Source organism: Dermacentor albipictus, unplaced genomic scaffold, assembly GCF_038994185.2.
Source record: "Dermacentor albipictus isolate Rhodes 1998 colony unplaced genomic scaffold, USDA_Dalb.pri_finalv2 scaffold_12, whole genome shotgun sequence".
Classification (NCBI taxonomy): Eukaryota; Metazoa; Arthropoda; class Arachnida; order Ixodida; family Ixodidae; genus Dermacentor; species Dermacentor albipictus.
Genome location: NW_027225566.1, coordinates 10,422,847 through 10,445,771, shown reverse-complemented (window position 1 = coordinate 10,445,771; position 22,925 = coordinate 10,422,847). Strand labels below are relative to the sequence as shown.

The window sequence follows — 22,925 nt, the reverse complement described above, 5'->3', positions numbered from 1 at the left end:
TTTAAGGCGCACCACGTGGACCACTTCAGATCGTGCGCGGCGCCGCTGTGAGTGCGAAATGCCGTCTGGCACGACCTCATAGTCTAGTGCGCCAATACGTCGGATGACCTTGTAGGGTCCGAAATAGCGTCGCAGCAGCTTCTCACTGAGTCCTCGCCGGCGTATCGGGGTCCATACCCAAACACGGTCGCCGGGCTGGTACTCGACGAAGCGTCTTCGGAGGTTGTAGTGTCGGCTGTCGGTACGCTGCTGGGTCTTGATCCGTAGGCGGGCGAGCTGTCGGGCTTCTTCGGCGCGCTGGAGATAGCTAGCGACGTCAACATTCTCTTCGTCAGTGATGTGGGGCAGCATGGCGTCGAGCGTCGTCGTCGGGTTCCTGCCGTAAACCAGCCTAAACGGCGTGATCTGTGTTGTTTCTTGCACCGCCGTGTTGTAAGCGAATGTTACGTACGGCAGGACGGCATCCCAGGTCTTGTGTTCGACGTCGACGTACATCGCTAGCATGTCGGCGAGGGTCTTATTCAGCCGCTCCGTAAGGCCATTCGTCTGCGGGTGGTAGGCCGTGGTCCTCCTGTGCCTTGTATGACTGTATTTCAGAATGGCTTGGGTAAGCTCCGCTGTAAAGGCCGTTCCTCTGTCGGTGATGAGGACTTCTGGGGCGCCATGTCGAAGCAGGATGTTTTCGACAAAGAATTTCGCCACTTCGGCTGCGCTACCTTTCGGCAGTGCTTTAGTTTCAGCGAAGCGTGTGAGGTAGTCTGTCGCCACGACGATCCACTTATTTCCGGTTGTTGACGTCGGAAAGGGTCCCAGCAAGTCCATCCCGATCTGCTGGAATGGTCGGCAAGGAGGCTCGATTGGCTGTAGTAATCCGGCTGGCCTTGTCGGCGGTGTCTTGCGTCGCTGACAGTCTCGGCATGTTCTGACATAACGGGCGACGTCGGCGGTCAGGCGCGGCCAATAATACTTTTCTTGAATCCTCGATAGTGTCCGGGAAAAACCGAGGTGTCCAGCGGTCGGATCGTCATGTAGGGCGTGCAATACTTCTGGACGAAGTCCTGACGGGACAACAAGAAGGTAATTGACGCGGACTGGTGAGAAGTTCTTCTTCACGAGTAGACTGTCTTGAAGCGTGAAGGAAGATAATCCGCGCTTAAATGCCCTGGGGACAACGTCGATGTGCCCTTCCAAATAATCGACGAGGCCTTTAAGTTCCGGGTCCGCTCGTTGTTGTTCGGCGAAGTCTTCCGCGCTTATTATACCAAGGAAGGCGTCGTCATCCTCGTCATCTTGCGGCGGCGGGTCAATGGGGGCGCGTGATAGGCAATCGGCGTCTGAGTGTTTTCGTCCGGACTTGTATGTTACAGTGATGTCGTATTCTTGTAGTCTGAGGCTCCACCGTGCTAGCCGTCCTGAGGGATCCTTTAAATTCGCTAGCCAGCACAAGGCGTGATGGTCGCTGACGACTTTGAATGGCCTGCCATATAGGTAAGGGCGAAATTTCGCTGTAGCCCAAACGATGGCGAGGCATTCCTTTTCGGTTGTAGAATAATTGCCTTCCGCTTTTGACAACGACCGGCTAGCGTAAGCTATCACGTGTTCATGTCCATCTTTTCTCTGGACCAGGACGGCGCCGAGGCCTAGGCTACTGGCGTCAGTGTGGATTTCGGTATCGGCGTTCTCGTCGAAGTGCGCAAGTACGGGCGGCGACTGCATGCGTCGTTTGAGTTCTTGAAATGCCTCGGCCTGCGGCGTTTCCCACTTGAACTCGACGTCACATTTAGTTAGCTGCGTCAGCGGCTCAGCGATGCGTGAAAAGTTCTTGACAAATCGCCTGTAGTAGGCGCACATGCCAAGAAATCTACGCACTGCCTTCTTGTCGATGGGCTGTGGGAACTTTGCTATGGCAGCTGTCTTCTGCGGGTCGGGGCGGACTCCAGATTTGCTGATGACGTGGCCTAAAAATAGAAGCTCCTCGTAAGCGAAGCGGCACTTTTCCGGCTTCAGAGTAAGTCCTGATGTCCTGATGGCCTCTAGTACTGTTGCCAGCCGCCTAAGGTGAACGTCGAAATTTTCGGCGAAGACGACGACGTCATCCAAGTATACTAGACAGGTCTGCCACTTCAATCCTGCTAAAAGCGTGTCCATCACGCGCTGGAACGTTGCAGGCGCCGAGCACAGTCCGAATGGCATAACCTTGAACTCGTAGAGGCCATCTGGGGTGATGAAGGCGGTCTTTTCGCGATCTCTTTCGTCGACTTCTATTTGCCAATAGCCAGACTTGAGATCCATGGACGAGAAGTATTTAGCGTTGCAGAGCCGATCCAATGCGTCGTCTATCCGTGGGAGGGGGTATACGTCCTTCTTCGTGATCTTGTTCAGACGCCGATAATCGACGCAGAAACGTAGGGTTCCGTCCTTTTTCTTTACCAGAACAACAGGCGATGCCCACGGGCTTTTCGATGGCTGGATGATGTCGTCGCGCAGCATTTCGTCGACTTGTTCTCTTATAGCTTCACGTTCTCGCGCCGAAACTCGGTAAGGGCTCTGACGGAGTGGTCGAGCGCATTCCTCGGTGATTATGCGATGCTTGGCGACTGGTGTTTGTCGAATCCTCGATGACGTCGAAAAGCAGCCTTTGTATCGTCGGAGCAGACTTCTCAGCTGCTGTTGCTTAATCATAGGGAGATTTGGATTAATGTCGTAGTCTGGTTCGGGAACCATGGTCGTCGGGGTAGATGCGGCGGAATCCGATAGGACAAACGCATTACTTGTTTCCAGAATTTCCTCGATGTACGCGATCGTCGTGCCCTTGTTGATGTGCTTGAACTCCTGGCTGAAGTTTGTCAGCAACACTTCAGTTTTCCCTCCATGCAGTCGAGCGATCCCTCTTGCGACGCAAATTTCACGGTCTAGCAGTAGACGTTGGTCGCCTTCGATGACGCCTTCTACGTCAGCGGGTGTTTCGGTGCTGACCGAAATAACAATGCTGCAACGAGGCGGGATGCTCACTTGATCTTCAAGCACACTCAAGGCGTGGTGACTACGAGGGCTCTCCGGCGGCATTGCTTTATCTTCCGACAGCGTTACTGACTTCGACTTGAGGTTGATGATTGCGCCGTGTTGGTCCAGGAAGTCCATACCGAGAATGACGTCTCGTGAACACTGTTGGAGGATAACGAAGGTGGCAGGGTAAGTCCGGTCATGAATGGTTATTCTTGCCGTGCAGATCCCAGTCGGCGTGATGAGGTGTCCTCCAGCGGTGCGAATCTGAGGGCCTTCCCATGCGGTCTTCACTTTCTTCAACTGGGCGGCGATGTGTCCACTCATTACGGAGTAATCGGCCCCTGTGTCGACTAAGGCAGTGACTGCGTGGCCGTCGAGAAGCACGTCGAGGTCGGTTGTTCTTTGCTTGGCATTGCAGTTAGGTCTTGGCGTTGGATCACGGCTGCGTCGTGTTGAAATGAAGTTGGAACGTCGCGTCGTCAAGTCGTCTTTCGTCGGTGTAGTTTTGGCTTCCAGACTTCGTCGGGACGGCGGCGTGTCGTCATTAGGTCGTCGAGATGGTTTCTTCGTCGTCTTCGTCGGCGGCGGAGGATCTTCGTCAGTTCGACGAACAGCAACCGCACCTCCATCGGTTGCTGCTTTTAGTTTTCCGGGTATGGGCTCGCTGACCGGCCCCGGGCTGGGCCAGTGTATGGTCGGCGCTGCGGCGACAGGTAGCGGCCTGGTGATGGCGAACGGGACGGCCGTCGAGGGCTCCACTGAGTAGCGGCGAGGTAATCGGCGATGTCACGTGGGCGCTCGCCAAGCTGTGGACGCGGCGCGTTGACGGCGAAACCTCGCAGTCCCATCTCCCGGTACGGACATCGTCGGTAGACGTGACCCGCTTCTCCGCAGTGGTAGCAGAGCGGGCGATGGTCAGGAGCACGCCAGATGTCCGTCTTCCTCGCGTAGGTGCGCTGGGTGACGGGTGGGCGTGCTGGCGGCGGCGGCGGTGGACGACGGATTTGCGGCGTTACAGGGACCTGGCGTTGTCGCGGAGGGGGAGCTTGACGGCGTGCGATGGCGGCGTAAGTCATCGCTTCTGGCTGGGGCTGCGGTAATTGTGGTTGCACCTCAGGAACTCCTAGCGATCGGTGCACCTCTTCTTTCACGACGTCGGCGATCGAGGCCACTTGAGGCTGCGACGATGGCAAGACCTTGCGCAGTTCTTCGCGCACGATGGCCCTGATGGTCTCGTATAAATCGTCCGTGGCCAGTGATTGAATTCCGGAGTAGCTTGTTGGCTTGGTGCGTCGGTCAAATTGCCGGTTCCGCAATTCCAGTGTCTTCTCGATGCTCGTCGCCTCACGAAGAAACTCGTCGACGGTCTTCGGTGGACTTCTTACCATACCGGCGAAAAGTTCTTCCTTTACGCCACGCATCAGTAGACGTACTTTCTTCTCCTCGGACATTTCTGGGTCGGCGTGGCGGAACAGACGGCTCATTTCCTCAGTGAAAATCGCGATCGTCTCATTCGGCAGCTGCGCTCTTGTCTCCAGTAGAGCTTGGGCTCGCTCTTTTCGCACGACGCTTTGAAATGTTTTCAGGAAGCCGCTTCGGAAGAGGTCCCACGTCGTCAAGGTGGCTTCTCGATTCTCGAACCACGTCTTGGCGGCGTCCTCCAATGCGAAATAGACATGTCGTAGCTTGTCGTCGCTTGCCCAGTTGTTAAACGTAGCGACCCTCTCATACGTTTCCAGCCAGGTTTCCGGGTCCTCAAATGTGGAACCACGAAACGTCGGTGGTTCCCTGGGCTGCTGCAGGACGATGGGGGACGCTGGGGCTGCCATTGCTGTTGCCTTGGCCACAATCTTCTTGGTCTTCTCAGGTAGAAGTCCGTGCTCCGGGGGCAGCTGTTGAAGACGGCGGCTTGCTCGGTGGTCCGGGACTTCGTTGGTGTTCTGTTTGCGGTCTGGGCTGGGATCACGGCTTGTCGGGGGCGTCCTGTACATGGACGAAAAGCACCTCCACCAGATGTCACGTGGTAGTGACGGTGAAGAGAGAACACAGTAGCAGTACTGTGAAATACAAAACTAGCTTTTATTGGGCGAACCTGTGCCCACAAAACAGGCTACACTTATAGCACAACGAAAGCGGCGAACACGCTCGGCGATCGTCGAAAATCTGATCAGCGGGTCAAGCGCGTCCGCTTTTATAGATCAGTCGTCGAATGTTCCAGATTAACTGATGGGACCCGCGTGTCTTCCACAAAGTTCTACACCATTCGTGTCACGCGATGAAATCTGATAACACAAGGTTCGGCGACAACAGACACGCGGATAGAAGCGTCGATAACTTTCCAGAAACGTCGGATACATGCAGGCGCGTCCCTCGCTCTGCGATTACAGTTGTTAAGCGTCGAAACGTGGTTGCGCGATAAAGATAAGTACACGTGTCAATATATATATATATATATATATATATATAAATATATATATATATATCATAAGAAGCCAGCAAACACTGACACCTAGGACAACATAGGGGAAATAATTTGTGCTTAGTAAATTAAACAAAAAAACGTTAAATTAATGGAAATTAAAGTGGATGAACAAACAACTTGCCGCAGGTGCGCAAGTTGTTGTACAGACTCGTGACCTCTTAAACTACATTTTCATGATCGAACCGAACACTTGTTGAGCATTTTAAAAGTCTTAAACGGCCACTGGAAGAACTAATTCCGACATCGCAAAGTATAATTCTACGCTCACTGTACAATTCCTGTGTTCCCAAGAATCTGGGCATAGCTTACAACTTATGCTAGTATCGCAGGAAGAAGGGTAAGTGAGCTGAACGAATAAACTGGAATGTCTACTTTCTTGTATTGTTAAAAAAGGTGTCTAATACAGAAGTGTAAGGTCAGCGCTGTGTGTGACATCTTCCCTATTGTGATCTCGGCCATATTCAGTATAGCCGAGAGATTGACGTCGACAGATGCAAAATCCCAGTAACCATGGCATGGAGGTCAACTTGATCTGTACCTGAATAACTACATTTCCTGGTGTTACAAAGTAAAATTAGATAAATTGCGCACAAAAGGCAGCGTTGTTTCAATGGGATGAATGATGCCAGTTTCTTCTGCAAAATTCACTGTGATTGTCATAGAGCAGTCATGTCACAGTGCAGTGGACATTTAAACGACGATGGGACCATCCATTCTGTCAAAACAAACTGCAGTGAGCATTCAAGGCAATGCATGGAAAATATAAGAAAGCCATTCTGTGTTTTATAATAAATGTCAGCTGAGAATTAGATTTTTCACTTGTCTAAGGAGAGGAACTGCACAAAATACGACTTAAGAAGTGATTTTTCCAGTGCACAGCCACGTTTTGAGAACCATTGTAGCTTTGGGCACTGTATAAGTCTTCGCAGTCACAAATGTACTTGTTTTTAGGCAAAGAGAAGATTCTGTGAAGTGCGATAGTTTTTATTGTTTTAGTGTACCTTAAAGGAACCCTAGAAACAAATAATAAGTCAAACTAAAGTGATAGATTAGCGCTCGAGGATTTCTAAGGCAGCATGATTATCGCGAATAGGGCCTTAATAATCGAGAAATCGAGCTAAATGCAGGCCATGATTAGAGACCCCCGGGGACATTCAAGCACTTGTCCGATGACGAAAGCACTTCTCAGTTAAATTTTGTCACTAGTACTGAACAACTCGTTGCAAATAGCATCCTCGTATTGTATTATAAGATTAAATAAAATGCTACTTGTCTAGTTCCATTTTATGTTTAGAAAACATAACTCATTGAAATTACCCTTGACAACGACGCGGGTGGTTGAAAGCTTTCGTTTTTGCTCGACTCTGCGCCGCCAACGCTTTCGCGTTTCAGTACTTTCCTGATCGCGTAGTGTTGCGCTGATTATGCTGGCTCGCGAAACTCGCACAAACTGCAAGTAGCAGAGAATTAAACTTCCATGTGATGTCGCCGGATGCCTTAACGGTCTACGGCACTTGAATGGAATGGAATGGAAACCTTATTGGTTCTTTAAGATATTAGCGAGCTGAGGACGACGCCTTCATTCTTGAAAACTTTGGCTCCTCTTCAGCCTTGGGTGGGCCCCTAGTCCAGGGCACCACTGAGTCGGGCTACCTCGCTTGCGCGTGCTATGAGGGCCCTTTGGACCCCTAGCTCGCAGCTGGTGAGCCGGCTCTCCCATAGCTCCACACTTGGTGTTGCATGTTTGTGGAATGTCTTGCTTCTCTCGCATTCCCATGTGATGCGATATAGTGTTGGCCTTGCTCCGCACCATGGGCATACGGCGCAATATTGTGTGGGGAACATCCTGCTTAGTATGTACAGATTTGAAAAGGAACCCGTCTGCAGTCTACGCCATCCTGCGGCTTCCTCCTTCGTCAATGCTATGTGTGGTGGGGGATATTGGAATCTTCGCCCTCTATATAGATTTAGCAGCTCTGAATAACTGTCCCCGCAAGTAATCTGAGGCTCTCCCGGGGGGACTGAGGTGCCCGCTCGGATGGTGAAGCCTCGAGCTAAGCTTTCCGCCCCTTCATTGCCCTGAATCTCTGCGTGGCTTGGTATCCAGATTATGTTGTGTGTAGGTTGTCCTTCATAGAGCGGTGCTCTACTAAGGATCTTGAGTGCCGTGCTGCTTATTCTACCCCTGATATAGTTTCGGCACACCTCTTGTGAGTCTGTAAGGATGTTGAGGGATTTTCCTATCCTGTATCCTTCCTCTGCTGCCAGTGCGACAGCTATTTCCTCTGCTTCGGTTATGTCTGATTGTGATGTTATTGGGCCGGATCACTCCAGAAAAAGGGAGAAGCAGCACGCGAAAGCAAAAACACACATCAGACTGGTATTGACGTACACGACACAGATAACGGCACACACACGTGACAATGTCCCAAAATGCCTCATAGGCGACATGCACTAGATGTATCGGCGGATTACGATTGGCCTACAGTTCCGGCGGAAGCGTGTGTCGCCGTGTCTGAGGCCTCGTTGAACCGATGCCGGCCAGCGGGGTCGGACAACAGTGTCGGCCGGCGGGTCGGACAGCCGCGTAGGACGGCCGGGACGGTCGGCTGGGTCGGACAGCCGGGTTGGACGGCCGGGACGGTCGGCTGCGTCGGACAGCTGGGTTGGACGGCCGGGTCGGTCGGCTGGGTCGGACAGCCGGGTTGGACGGCCGGGTCGGACCGCCTTGCGGGGCTCAGGTAGCCGGCCGCAGTCACCGGGTCGCGTCCACAGCTGGCGGGGTAGCACTGTGGCCGCTCACCCGAACGCTCGAGTGCCCCGGTTCCGGACCGCCAGCTCTCCTGGACCAGTGCCCAGCGGAAGAGCGGGGCGAGGTACCCTCCCAGCGGGCGACAGTGTTGTTTCGGGGGTGGCGTATTGGCGCGGTCGGCGATAGCTCCTATGGGCCAGACGCCCAGCGAGGAAGCTGCTTTTCGTCGACCGCCGAACCTCGCGCACTGCTCACGCCACGGGCCACGGGCCACACTCTCGCGCCACGCTTTTTGAGGCGCCACTGCCGGCGCTCCCAAGTTGATGTCGATGATGATGATGGTCCTCTTCGCCACCGCACGGCGCACTGTCTTCATGTGTTTAGGCTTCGCACTCCCGCGTACCATATATTATGACACTGATGCCGCTGCCCTGAGACGCGTGATTAGTTTGCTTTGATTATTAGCTACTACCGCTACTGCGTGTTTCCTCTGTTCTTTTGGATGGAGGGAAGCATCTGTGTAGACTGTGTTGTCTCTCTGCCCCATCATTCTTTCGTAGAATTCTGCCCTAGCCTGTCGCCTGCTGGTATGGAGATTGGGGTCCATTGCGGGGGACAGGTTGTATGCGTAGTTTCTTCCTTAGCAGGTCCCGTATTATCGCCCTTTTACTTTGCGGTTTTTCTATTTCCCAACCCAACTTAGTCAGAAGCGCCCTTCCTGTTGTTGTGTTACTGAGCCTTCGCGCTTGTGCCTTGAACTGGCATTCTTTTAGTTCTTCAAAGGTGTTGCTGATTCCCAGTTGCATCAGCTTGTCATTGGTTGTGTTTCTTGGGAGATGAAGGGCTGTTTTGTATGCCTTCCGAATGATTGCTTCGGCTTGTTCTCTTTCGGCTTTGATGCTTACATGGCACGGCAGCGAGTATGTGAACCGGCTGTCCACCAGGCTGCTGACCAGCCTGAGGGTATCTTCCTCTTTCATGCCGTATCTCTTGTGCGCAACTCTGCTGATCATGCGACCCACTTGTCCCGCTGCTCCACTCAGCAGGCACAGGGTGTGGCTGCACCTCCGGCTGCCCTGCAGCCACATGCCAAGGATCCTGATCATTTTCTGCTCCGGAATGTTTTGGCCATCGAGTTTTACTTCGAGTGGGGCATCTGTTGGGTGCCTTCCCACTCTGAGGAGCTCAGACTTCTCCGTGGAGCATCTGAGGCCTCTTTGCTGCGTATATTCCTGGATGCAAGCGGCGGCTTTCTGTAGCACTTCTTGCTTCTTCCCTAGTGATCCTTCAGTGGTCCAGATGGTTATGTCATCTGCATATATGGCATGACTGATGCCCTGCACTTCGTTGAGCTTCTTGACCATGGTGATGTTAAAAAGTGTAGGCGAAATTACCGAGCCATGCGGAGTGCCCTTGCATGGCGTTTGAAAGGTGTCGCTCCGCCGGTCTCCGAGGCCTACTGTCGCTGTTCTATCTGTAAGGAAGCTTCTGACATAGGCATGTACTTTCTTCCCGCAGTTGGTAGTGTTGAGTCCTTCCATAATGGCAGCGTGGCATACGTTATCGAAGGCCCCTTTGATATCAATGGCCATGACGACGTTCTCCCCGTTTTTCGGCATTGGTTCGAGTACCTCTTTTAGTTGTAGCAGGATGTCTTGGGTGGATAGGTTTGCCCGGAAGCCGAACATGGTGTTGGGGTACCACCCTCTGTCTTCTGGGTGCGTTTGGATTCGTCGGGTCACAATTCTCTCAAACAGCTTGCCGAGGCACGATGCGAGTGAGATTGGTCTGAGGTTTTCAATTTGTAGTTTCTTGCCGGGCTTGGGAATCATGGCCACCACGGCGTGCTTCCACTCTGCTGGGACTGTTCCGTCTTCCCATAATTTGTTGAGGTAGATGGTGAGTTGGTCTACTGCTTCTTCACTTAGGTTTCGTATTAGCGAGTTGCGAATCTTGTCCGCCCCTGTCGCCGTGTTCTTCGTGGTTGCTCGTATGGATTCGACAACTTCTTCCCTTGTGATGGGCCGGTCTGTTCTGGGGTTCTCCTCTCCTTGGTAGTCGCCTTGATAGCCTTCAACCAAGTCTTTCCCATAGCATTTTTCTCGTACTGCTTGGAGTAGCTGGTCTTCGGTCCCTTCATATTGGCGAATTAGTCTCTGATTAGCTTTGCTGCTTTCTGTTTTGCTTTTGCCTGGGTCCATTAGTGTTCTGAGGATCTGCCACGTTCTAGCTGTGCCGAGGGTGCCATTCAGTGAGGTACTAAACTGTTACCACCCCTGTCTCGCTAGCTGCGTTGCATATTCCTCCGCTTGCTGTGTTATTTCAGCAATTTTCTTCTTTAGTTTCCAGTTTAGTTTTTGGTGCTTCCAGCGCTTGGTTAGGCCCCGTCGTTCCTCCCATAGTCTGAGGAGTCGCTTGTCCACTTTCGGCGCTTGTTCTGTTCGATCTACCTCTTTGGTGTAGAGGTCCCTGATTTGCTGGAGTTGTTGGCTCCATTCTTCTCCTGAAGTTATATCCCCTTTTAGCTGTTTGCAGTGAATTAGGAAGGCGTCCCAGTCTGTTAGGGTTGCCTTACCAATTTTCCTCTTGTTGCTTTCTGCTTCCGTGCTGATCCTAATGATGTAGTGATCGCTTCCCAGATTTTCTTGCAAGTTTTCCCATGTCACTTGCTTGTCGCCCCTGACAAAAGTTGGGTCGGGACATGCGTCCACACTGACGCTATTCTCCTGTCTAGTACGTTGGCCCTCATCTGTGAGTAGTTCGCAGCCTGTTTTCTGCTGCTGTACAGATGCTGCGTCCCTTTTTGTCTTCAATTCTGCTGCACCAGTGCGGGCTTTTTGTGTTAAAATCCCCGGCTATTATCAGGGTGTTTTGTTCCGCTAGCTTTTTTCTCCTGTAAAGAGTTTAATGAAGTCTCCCCTATTTTTAGGTGGGCTGTATAGATTTTAACTATGAAGGTATTTTTAGCTTTACGCTTCCTCTTGGGGATTATCTCGGTTACTATGTGTTCGAGCTGTGTATCCTCGAATGCTTTGTGTGCAATGGTGGTGATTTTGTTGCTAACTAGAGTAGCTGTTCGTCCGTTCTCCTGGCAAGTATATCCTCTCAGGGCTGGAATGCAGTTTGTCTCTTGTAAAAGTATTAGATCTGGTGGGGTTCCTCTACTGCTAATGAACTGCTGTAGGATCCCTTGTTTGCGCTTGTAGCTCCTTCATTTCCATTGCTCTAGTTGGTTTTGTCCTGCCATGTTGATGCATTAGAGTTTGCGTTTCCTCCCTGGGATTCTGATCCAAACCTGCGCTCATTGTAGAGCCGGTCTCTGGCGTCGTTTACAGTTTTCTGTGTGTTTTGATTCTTTACATAATTTCAAAAGCTCTGATCTTGCATGGCTATCTTTTGATTTAGCTGCTGCATTTGCTGTTGCATTTGCTGTATTATTGTTTTCAAATCGTCTATTGTGGAAGTTCCCCCTTCGTTAGTCTGTAGGCTTCCTACGCTCTGCTGCGGGGCTGAGGATGGCCTGACAGGCGGAAAACCTGCTTTTCGCGTCTCTGGTATTTCTGCTATTAGTTCACTTCTTTGTTTTTTGAGTTGCCTGCTTTCTTCACGGGTCTGTTCCTGTTCCCTCTTAAGATTAATTTCGGCACTAAGCCTTTTTTCGTTTTCTGTTTGTGTGTTTGTGTTGTTACTGTTGTGCAGAGCAAAAAGCGTCTTGGGAGGGCCGGCTCCCCAGCTCACCTTAACTCCGCCGCTCTTCTTCTGTAGTTGCTTCGGCTTCGCCCAGGCCTGCTGACCGCCCAAGGGTGGGTAGGACTCGTCGCGCTCCCGGCTCCGGTCTTGGTCTCGGCTGCCACTGCGGCCCCGGCTGCGGCTCCTCGACTCGCTCCGGTAGTCGCCTCGCTTCTCCTGGCTCCGCCTCTGCTTCGGCTGCGGCCGCGTCGTTGCTGACCCTGGGGTCCCCATCGTAGTTCGCTTGTTGTCTTTAAACGTTGCTTGCAGTCCTTTGTGCCGGCTGCGTGGGGCTTGATGGTGTTCCTTTGGATCCTTTTGGCCACACTGCCTGCAAGTCTTGATCCCGGAAGTCGGGCAGACATCTGACCGGTGTCCCTGCTGACAGCAGATGTAGCAGATCTGTCTCGTTGGTCTATAGAGATAGCACCACACTTCTCCCCCATAGTGCAGAACTTGCTTGGGGAGGGTGGGGCCATCGAAGGTGATGACGGCAGTGCTCGACCGGCCTAGCATTCTTGCCGCCAAAATCTTCACACCCTGCGTTCGGGTTTGTAGGTTTGTCTCGAGTTCTTTGGCAGGGGTTCCCAGGTCCACCCCGTGGATTACCCCGCGCAGCGTTCCTTCCGGCGCCGCCACGTGTGCGTTGATGCCGTAGCTGTGCTCTCCAAACTTCAGCTGCGAGATGCGTCTAATTTGTTGAGCAGCGCTTTCGTTGTCGGTGCTTATAATAATGATGTTGGAACCTGTGCGGAGTCGGATAATAAGGTATTCTGCCTTGCATACATGTCCGGTGGCTGCAACCACCGCCCGCGCCACTTGGTGCGTCTGCAGGTTTTTCACTGCTAGTCCCTTGGGCCTGAGGACTATTTTTAAGTCGTCTTTGGGCAGCGGAGGCAGTATCCTCCTCGGCGCTCCTCCCCCCTCTCTTTCGTTCAGTGCGGCTGGCGTGCCACCTGTGCTCTTCGCCGAGCCTAGGGAATTTCCGTTCCCTAGCCCTGTTCCCGCCAAAAATTCTGCTTGGCTGTCGCGTTGGCGTTTCTTCTGCCGTTTGGAAATGGCTATCTGCCAGTCCGCGTCCTCGTCGAGATTTTGACTTACTTGTGACGTTGTGGTCGCTGGGGTGCTGCTTTTCAGGCCTTGAGTGGCTGCCGCTGGTCCGTAGTCATGGGTCTCCACGGCCGCGTCTTGGTAGTCTTCTTCCATGATTTCGTGGTTTTCGGCCATGAGATTCGTCGCATCTCGTAGCGGTGTTTGTGCTAAGCTGGGGTTGAGTACTCTGGCTATCGCTCCAGGCTCCTCTGCCGTTGGCCAAGGCCGGGAGGGCCGCAGAGCCCCGCTGCCGTGTTAGGCCTAATTGGCCTAGCTCTGCTCGGCCTCTTGGGAAAACTTCAAGTCCGAAAAAAAATCCACAAATACTGGACCCACCGGCTTGAAAGTGGATTCCGCGTGATCCGCTTCGCTGTCGGCGTCGATTCCAACCAAAATTTGGTGGTCCCGTCGATTTGGATGGGTCAAGAAGCCCAAAAACTGCAGAGCGCATGTGAAGTGCGTCCGCTCTCTTCGGCTGCTCGCAGCGCCCCCTACGGCACTTGAAAAAGAAGCTGCAGCGGCGAATCCACCCCTCTGTCTTGACTCGGTGCCGCCGTCTGTCGGGCGCCGTTTTACTAACCGACGGCAGCAAAAGGCGTTGATGGCGTATGCAACGTCACCACTCCCCTGGTTGGATGGCGGGAGATTTGAATTTCGAAAAAGGTATTCGAGCCCTTCAGATACAATTTTCTCGTAAGCTTAGTCTTTTCTTGGCACGAAAGAAGCGTTGCGAGGTTTCTGGGACGGTATTTAAACAGTCCGCGTTGACTTAGTATTTGCCTTTAGTGTACCGTTAACCACTTCGGTAAGAAATAAGCTTTAGTTTCAGGCAGTTGGCTCATTGCGCAAGTATATGCATAGCCGCATGCGAAATCCACGGGCATGAAAGGGATATGTAAAACAGGATGGTACCTATCCCGATTTATGATTTGCTTCTTGGTTAGTCTTTTTCGTGCATTGCCCAGGGGCCCTATAACGTAAAACTATTCCAATATGTTTCTATTCCAATTTCCTGACGTCAAACTTGCGTAACCACCGACGCATGCACCGGACGGTCACCCGCAGGGTTGTCTGAACAGACCAATCAAACGCTCTCCTCGTTCATAGGAGGTCACTTTTGTTTGCTTGAAAAACGAATAACATTGCCTACACTGAACGGCTTGTCGTATCTAATTGGCTGACAAGAGGCGAGGAGAAAGCTCAAGTGGAGAGGGATTTCACTGGGGCAGAGCCAGTGCACTGAAAATCGATAACCGGATAAAGAGGGTGGCGCCAGCGTCGGCGATTGATCGGCTTTCCCTTACTTAGCTTGTGGTGGCTGGTCGAAAATCGCGGCGGCATGCAACGGAAGCTTAAGGATGACGTTAAAACTGACCCTCAGCAAAGAAGAGTTGGCAGAATGAGGTAGTAAACGTGCCGAAAGCGCTTGAAAACGTTACACGGTCACGCAAGAGGTTTTATTATACGCAAATACACCCATGCTCTCTGGCAGGTGCGAGTAGGCAGCGTCTCAGCGATCGGCGGCAGCCATCTTTTATTCCTTTCGGAACGGGTCAGCCTGCGGCTATTCTGAAAGAAATTCAGTTTTGTTCGGCATATTAATGCATCTTTATCGCGTACACGTCACTTTGACGCGGTGAGTTTGTGCGGTTTTGTGACGTCGCGTGACAGGCAGGTGAAGTAGGTGCAGCCCGAAAACTCTTTACCAATAGCCGAGCGCTAATGGCGAAAAGGGATCGAATCAGAAATAACTGTTTTTGTTTTTTCTGTCAAATCATCCATAATCAGTGTGTACACATCATATCAGATGGGGAGGTATTGCGGTTTTCGTGACGTCGCGTGACTGACAGGTGAAGTAGGGGGTGGTCGAAAAACGTTTTTGACCAATCGCAGAGGGCTGATAGCAGAATTGGAATAGAAAAGTTTGGAATAGTTTTACGTTATAGCACCCCTGCTGTGCTTATGCTTCCGTCGTCATTAGCACATCACATTCATACGTCTGATTTTTGTTTGACGTCTGAAGCCATGCTGCACTTCAGATAGATTGTATTTTCTACTAGTCGCACTAAATTTTCATATATATATGCAAGTTGCTCCTGATAAGATTAGCGTTCATTCCGTAATATGGACTGAAAAGCTATAAAAAATCTGATATGAATTTTGATGCACAAGATTTTATCGCCAATGTTCCTTGCAGTTTTATAATCATTTTGCTACATACGAGATAATATTGTAAATTTAATTTTAGTTATTTGGCTGAAAGTGCAATTGCAAAATCCTGACAGCAGCAGGAAACTACTTTTGTGAGGAGGCGAAAAATAGGAGACATGATACGCCTCTGCATCGCTTTTAAAACTGGGCGGAATATTGCTGCACAACCATGACTAAACATACACTTAGAAACAAGGGGGTCCAGCCCATACATGAATAACTTTGTGTGAAATATTTATGTGAAACTAGACGTGTGGCCTCACATGAGAATCGACAAATTTCTAAATGCACAATACTCTCAGTCAGGAACAGCCATACGCTGTACAGGGCGTTATCAAATGATCTGCTGTCTTACAATATGGCATGAAAATAAGTTAATTTATCTACGTTACCAGCCTCATGCTTAGCAGCTCAACTGGTAACGTCTGGTATATAAGTGTATGCGTTTAGGGCGATAAATGAGTTTGCTGGCCAGTAATGTGGCGCAAGTTTCTCTTGAATCGTAGTACCAATACATTGTGAGTTTGCGCACGTTTATTCCAAGTTTCCAATGTATCCATCATTTTTGAAAAAAAATGATGCCTATTGAAGATACAAGGTATTTCTACACCGCATTAGAGATGAAACTTTAGATAAAGTGTATGTTATTATTGGAAGATGTGCTGGAAAGATCATGGATATAATTGTAATATGATTTTATGTGTGTATCGGTATCTTTCTTGAAATGGTATTCAGTTCGTCTTGTGACTGGTCAGTAAAGATTTTGACCTCTTAAGAGAAAAAAATATTCATTTGAGTGACTAGGCGACTAGAGATAAAATGTGAGTCATCAAGCATTAGTGCAGGAGCTGCTTATAAAGGAATCAAATACAGTTAAAGCTCGGTCTAACAAAGCCCCATTTTACGAAGTTCCTGATCTAACGAAGAAACTTACATTCCGCGGCAGGCATCCATAGCGTTCAATGTTATCATCAACCCAAATGAACAAAAGAAACCTGGCGGAACTCGATTTAACAAAGTGTTTCCTGAAATAAATCAGTAAAAAGAGCGGTGATTTATTTTTAATTTTGACACAGACGGGTTGTTCTTCGAGCGTGCGCTCTAAAGCTGTCGTCTTATACCATCTAGGCGCCATGGTCTTATCCCTAGCTTTATTTTAACGAGGTTGCACACCGCGCCCTTGCACGGAACCACTGACTCAACACTACCTCGGAAAGGGCGGTGGTGGTGGTTGCTTTCGTTATTTCATGCTTTATGCGACAGATGACTGGACTAGAGGCAAACTGAATGCCGCGATAACCTTTGCGTGTCGCTACGTTACAATTTTCGATTTCAAAGTACCGAAAAAGTTTCTCGATTTTACTGATTTATCGATTTACCGAAATAATTCGAGTGGGGTCATTACTTCGTTAAATTGAGTTTAAACTGTATTCCCGACATGTATGTATTGCGCATACCCTCTAAGATAACCATGGCTCTACATTTCGTGTGCTTTCACACTATTGGGGAGAGTGCTAGCACTCTGTTCTGAAGGAGTACAATCTCTCTGTTAGGCGGCGCACAAGCGCTCTGTATGTGAGAGTAAAAACACTCGGTTTGGAGGAGTCGAAGCGCTCGGTCTGGGGGAGTACAAACACCGTTCGGGGGGGAGTGCTAATACTCTTGTGGGGAGAGAGTATTAGCATTCTGCAGAAGAGTACTATCACTCACTAGCGCTGCAGTACTAAATTTCTGTCGGGGGACTTACTCCGCTATCTGACAGAAGGGTTCGATCTACTCTGGGAAAGGGAGTTAAATGTGGGACAAGCAGATACTCCCTCAAAGAGAGTTCCCGAAACACTTTGTTTTTTTAATGTGCATATGATTCAACATACCAAGGCTACATCCTTGCCATGTAGAAAGTTGCAGTGGACGAATCTCGAATACTTTTGGCGAACTGGACGTTTCTTTTTTAAATTACACTAAACTTAGGTATTTTCAAGCTGGTGAAATACATTAGTCCGCCAAAATGGCCTTAGATTTGAGGCTACGAACGGGTCCTCCGGGCATGAATTTGCGCGTATGCCAACCACTTCTATTCCTCTTTTTTTCTTCTAAGTCTAGAGTGCCCCTTGGAGAATAGGAGCCTAAACGGCCGTTACCATGGACCGACCTGTCTTTCCTCGGGTGAAAGGCATTTAAATTTCTGCCTTTTTCAGCCACAATGTTTACAGAAAGTAAAGTTTGCACACGCGAGAAAATAAACGTAACCTTACGAGAGCAGTGACGCCACCACCCTGAAAATACAGCGCTGTGAGCTCCTCTGTAAATTTCTGTAGGTTGTGGCATAGCTGCACCGACCGGTGCCGGACGCCTTCCGCGTAAGGAAAGCCTTACGATAATTAATACCGAAAGAAAGAGCAAACAAACGTATTTCAGTCTCAGCGTTACCGCGTCGCCTGGTAATGTTTCTACCGCGGGTCAGACATCGATACGCAAAGGCTCTGCTGGTGCCGCCATCCGTTGTCGCATCGAGACAGGGTCAGCGATAGGAATTAACAGGTCACCATCGTATGCACACCTTGGCGACACGGATTATTATTTAAAAGGGTGTCCTACATTTGACGCATAGCGCAAAGCACACTAAATGGACTGAAGCGTATAACGGCACCGCACATAGGAGAAAGGGACTTTGTGTACTCTCGACGAATTTTAGTATTCAGGAGGAAAGCAATTGGACTCCTCTGGGACGCTTACCTGGAAAGTGAATAGTGAGTGACGTTAGCGGCCTAGCAGAGTGAGGCGGGATGGGTGGTGCGCAGCCTCTTGCGGCCCGGTTCAACCGTCTTCTGCAACATTAGTGGTCCCTGTGTGTATTAGGATAGGTGCCAGAGCCTACCATACTTGGAACTGGTGCTAGGGCCGGTTATTTGCCGCCAGGTGATGATGATGATGAAGAAGACTTAGTTAATGGCACAAACCTACTGTGGTGGATGCACCACGAATCGGGTGGTAGTACGACTGAAAAATGAAATAAATTAGTTAACAATTAAATGAGTAATATAAAAGGAAACTGAATGAGTAATCGAAGATGAGAAATAAACCGATAATCAATGACATTAAGTAGTGTATCACAAGGTAGTCAGCATTGCCTGGATAGGAATAGTGACACAAACTTATTAATAAAACATAAAGTAAAAGATAGACGTAAAAAATGAGGAAGTTAAATTTTGAATAATAATTATATCGTAACTGTGAATTTGTGTTTTTACTTTGTGAGTTTTCCAAATTCATAATTTATTGAAGGAGAAATAAATCTATCGTGGGAAATGTGAAATGTTAATAAGGCATTTTTTTTAGTCACAGAGGAAATTATAAATGGCTCGGCAGACGTTCCTGTGACTGCATCCTGATACCGTATCTTAAAGTGAGGTATAACAGCACTGCATAAACGCAGTACTAGATTTCGAAGTGAAATTTCTAAACATCGCTTTCGATGCGCAGAAAGCCGCTGACACAGCGGGTTTTGCATTGCTAGGTCACCCTGCAACAAGCGACACTATTCTTTTTTTTTTTTGTCCTCGTTCCAGCAACACAACACAAAGACGAAGCTCGGCATGCGTAAGATGGCTTCTCTGGGTGCAAAGTTGTCGCATTCCGTTGACGCTAAGGCGCGGCGCCCCACAATTTCGGAGTCCTTCTTTTACAGGTTAGTTTTAACGCGACAGCGTTAAGCGCCCCGTGGTGCAGAAAGTCCCCCGTGTCGGCACCGGTGTCAACGTCAGCGGAGTTGTCCGTGAGTGAAACTTTCCGTATACATTTAGGTATATGGATACGCCACACCTTGCTATATGACATGCAGTATTTGCGGGTTGCATTGCCACACCATTCTGTCACTGACGTTGCTCATACCTGGTCTTACATTCTTTACAGAGTTAGTCCTCGGAATCTGAATGAATGAATGAATGAATGAATGAATGAATGAATGAATGAATGAATGAATGAATGAATGAATGAATGCTTTACTTCAGCTTTTTTTAGGGGGCATGTACAACAACTGGAGTTGACGAGACCAAAAGCAGTCTTCACGACCGGCGCGTCATCATAGTCGACTGTGCCGAGGGTCCTTCGCCACGTCTCTCGGGGTTAATAAAAGTCGACCCTTACTGTGACGTACCATGTGGTGGAGGTGCTTCTTAGTCACCCGTCCTCTGCCCGCCTGGCCTACTCCCTAGAGCTTTCACGTATTAAAGAACAGAAAGCTCTATCGGCAGTTTTTTCATGTCGTTCTGGAATTTTCGCATAGACACTTTTCATCCAAGTATAGTATTTGATAAGTTTATTAATTAATTGGGACTACTTACGTAGTTAGGTAGAAAGAAACAATTAATCTGACTATCTCCAAGCGACGGGAAGCAAAATCACCTCGGTTCTGTCGAGTTACGTGGCATTCGCGTATTTTTAACTCTGGCTAAAGTTAGCTGGGACACCCTGTAGACAGCTTCACTGGTTTCCCACCTGCACAGAGTGAAACGGCTCTGATTCTTTCCCTCTCTTTTCTTTCCTGGGGGGTATCGGCGACGGAAGCAAGTACTGGCGTGCGCTCAGCTCCGCGATTCCTTCGGGGTGTTCTGTGTAGCGGCGCAGAACGTAATCTGTAGAAAGGCAAAAGAGTGCGTCAGGCGTTTTTCACACCACTTCTTCGCCACTGCAAAGTCAATGACAGCCCACCAGCAAATGTCATTACAGAAAACACCGAGAGCGCGTGCTTTTTATGTTAAATCTTCTCAAGTTTAAATACTAGTAAGTGCGAAACGATAACAGAAACTTAAAAATAATGTTTTTATTTCCTTTTTGACGCAGCTGTTTCTTTGACGCAGCGTTTCTCTTGGGCGGGACGAGATCGTCCCGCGCAAGAGGCCGCGTTTCTACCATAAACGTCGCCTTCGTGCATAGCGCTTGCTGCCAGCGTTTCCCGGTAAACATTACGGTTACAGAAGCTGCCCTTGCCGGGAAGCCTGAGAAGCAGTCGGGGATCTTTGAACGCTATCGCGTTCCACTCTTAAAGGGGAAGCCTAAACGCCCCGGAATTTAATTTTTCGGTAAGCAAAATGGAACGCATTATGCGCAAGCATAACTGCGCTGAAAATGAAACCACCGGTGACGATATTGCCCTGGCGCTTTGCAACACCGCCTGCTCATTGTGCTAATAATTTTATTAATTACATATTTTCATTTTCTCTGAGTGCCCTTGATACTCGGGCAACTGTCGTAGGTTATCAGCCACCGACATCTCATAAAGCATGTCCTTTTATCTTCGTGGCGTCTGTCGCTGTTCCCGTTTATTTAACTGTATTTAACTGTATTAACCGCTTCCACGGAAGGCGATGGATGCGGTCGCTCACAAGTGAGCCGCTTGTTTGCCCCTCACTGACGGTGTCGGGCCCCGTCGCCAGGCAACCGGGCGCCGCTATAGCTGGCTGCTTCGGGGGAAGCACCGAAAGAATGCGCACTGCCGATTCGGGGCGTAACAGCGGGTTGCCTTGTAGTAAAAGTCTAAGGAATGCTCATCGCCGCATTGATACGTAACAGGGGTCTCAGGAACCTAAATATTCTATTATCTTGACATGGTCAAACATCAATGGAGTTGCCCTTTAAATCGACATACGCTCGCAACGTATCATGCAGTAACAGGCATGTGTAGTACCGGCCCACTGCTAAATCCAAACAAGTGTGCGCGATCGTTCCCTCTGGAGAGCCGTTTTTCCTCGACGGTAAGCTATACAAACGCAGTATTACATTTGGCCCTATTCTTCATTCACAGTTTTCGGCCAATCTTTTGCATTCCTTCTCAAGCGAAGCTTGTATTGGCTCACAAGTTTTGGTGGCGTCGTGGCGAAGCAAAATAAAACAGTTGCTCCCAGAGCAGGTGAGGTGCGGGAAAGGGCGGTTTGATGAGTTAACAGCTTCGCTGGCGCGGAAGTATGAGTAATTACCAAGGATTTCAGCTGCATAGGTACGCGCTCATGGCACGCGTGCCGCCAGTCAGTGCTGTTTTTCTTCTGTCGGGGAGGGAAATGGGCAGTAAAGGTTTTCATGTACATTGCGCCGGCTTCGTTTCGGACCACTTCAGTGTGGGAAAAAGAATGAAACCGCCACGCGTTGTGCGTTCCTCCGAGGAACACGCAGCCTTCTACGAGTAGCGGCGAGAACTCGCTCGTGAATGGGCTCGCTGTCTGCGCGCTGCGCCAGCTTCGTTTCCGTTGAGTTCAGTCTTGGAAAACAGAGCGGATGGCTACGTGTTGTGCGTTCTCCCGAGTAACGGGCAGCCTTTGACGAGCGGCGGTGAGAACTCTCCCGTGAAAGGGATCATCGTCGGCGCGCCGACCAGGCGGTAGAGCCGCGCGAGCCTAGGCAATCGGATAGCAACGAGGAGAACATCTCGAGCTCAGAGAACGGGAGGCCGAGGCAATGCTGCAGCGTTACCTGTGGGTTACTTAACCGTGGCGAAGGTCAGGTGCACGCAGGAAATGCTTCGCTCAGCCCCATTTTTCGGTAGGGGAAAGGTTGGTCATTTTTCCTATTCCTTTCTATTCCTTCTTGAACGTAATTTCTGCTAGCACGTGCCGCGCAAGACTTTACACATTTCCCGTGAATCACCTCTGTTTAACAAAAGCATTCGTGAACTTAACCAAGACGCCCTCACTGGTCATCATTAATGCATCCTCTCGCATCCTGAAGACGCAACAATATGGCATGCCCAGCTAGGTTTCAATAACCGTGTTACTCAATACCTTAACGGAACACTACAAGGAGAAAATGATTTCTTCTGTATCAGTAAACTTCCCTTCTTTCAAATCCAAAACACCCCCCTTACCACGGTAAGACCCTTGTTAAGCCAGAAAAAGCGCAATGACAAAAGACAAGCGGCGACGCCTTCTTTAAGTTCCCGCACGAGTGTACTGTGACATCATGGATTTCTACGGCGTCTCCTACGGCCCAGCTAATTCTTTAGCGGTAAACCTAGACTACACTGTGTTCTAAATGGGCCAAAGATTCAACATGGCGAGTTTCGGGAACTTTTGCTCGGCTAACGAGGCCTAAATACGAAAATAAATATACTTTGGAATGTGTGACGTCCCAGAAACGTACCGGCCTTGGGGATTCTGGGCTAAATTCTTAAAGTGATACTTTGACCTTCATTTTTTCTTACAATAATAAACCCGTTATTTTTAAATTAACGACAACCGTGTTTATGATGATCGCTTTATCCGTTTAAACTGATTTAGCGTGTTGCTTAAGTGTCCTTTTAACGCTCCTTTATCGATATCTACTCTAAAAACAAAGAGAGTGCCGGGCACTCTCTTTTAGGGAGTATCTGCTTGTCCTATAGTAGATCGACCCTCTTTAAGAGAGTAGGTCAACTCTTCCCGAGAGAGTTTAGTTACACCACCGCAAGAGAGTGCTAGTACTCTTCCGCAGAGTGGCCCACCGGGAGTGCTAGTGCTCTTCCGCAGGCTGCTAATACTCTCCCCACAGGGATAAAAGTACTCCCCCAGACCGAGTGCTTCTACTCCTCCAAACCATGTACTACTCCTCCAAGACGAGTGTTTCTACTCCCCCAAACAGAGTGCTTGTACTCCTTCAGAACAGAGTGCTAGTACTCTTCCCAAT

General features: G+C 49.7%; 2 protein-coding genes across 3 annotated transcripts in view; one reads left to right on the top strand and one right to left on the bottom strand.

Moving 5' to 3' along the window:
• Positions 1-18,185, bottom strand: part of LOC139051571 (sulfotransferase 1B1-like) — a 143,063-nt gene extending 124,878 nt beyond the window's left edge. The window contains exon 1 of the mRNA XM_070528536.1: positions 18,009-18,185. The gene's annotated coding sequence lies outside the window, so the exon portion shown is untranslated. The remainder of the gene's footprint in view (positions 1-18,008) is intronic.
• The window catches only part of LOC139051570 (biotin biosynthesis bifunctional protein BioHC-like), a 162,864-nt gene that overhangs the window by 123,077 nt on the left and 16,862 nt on the right, over positions 1-22,925 (top strand). The window lies entirely within an intron of this gene.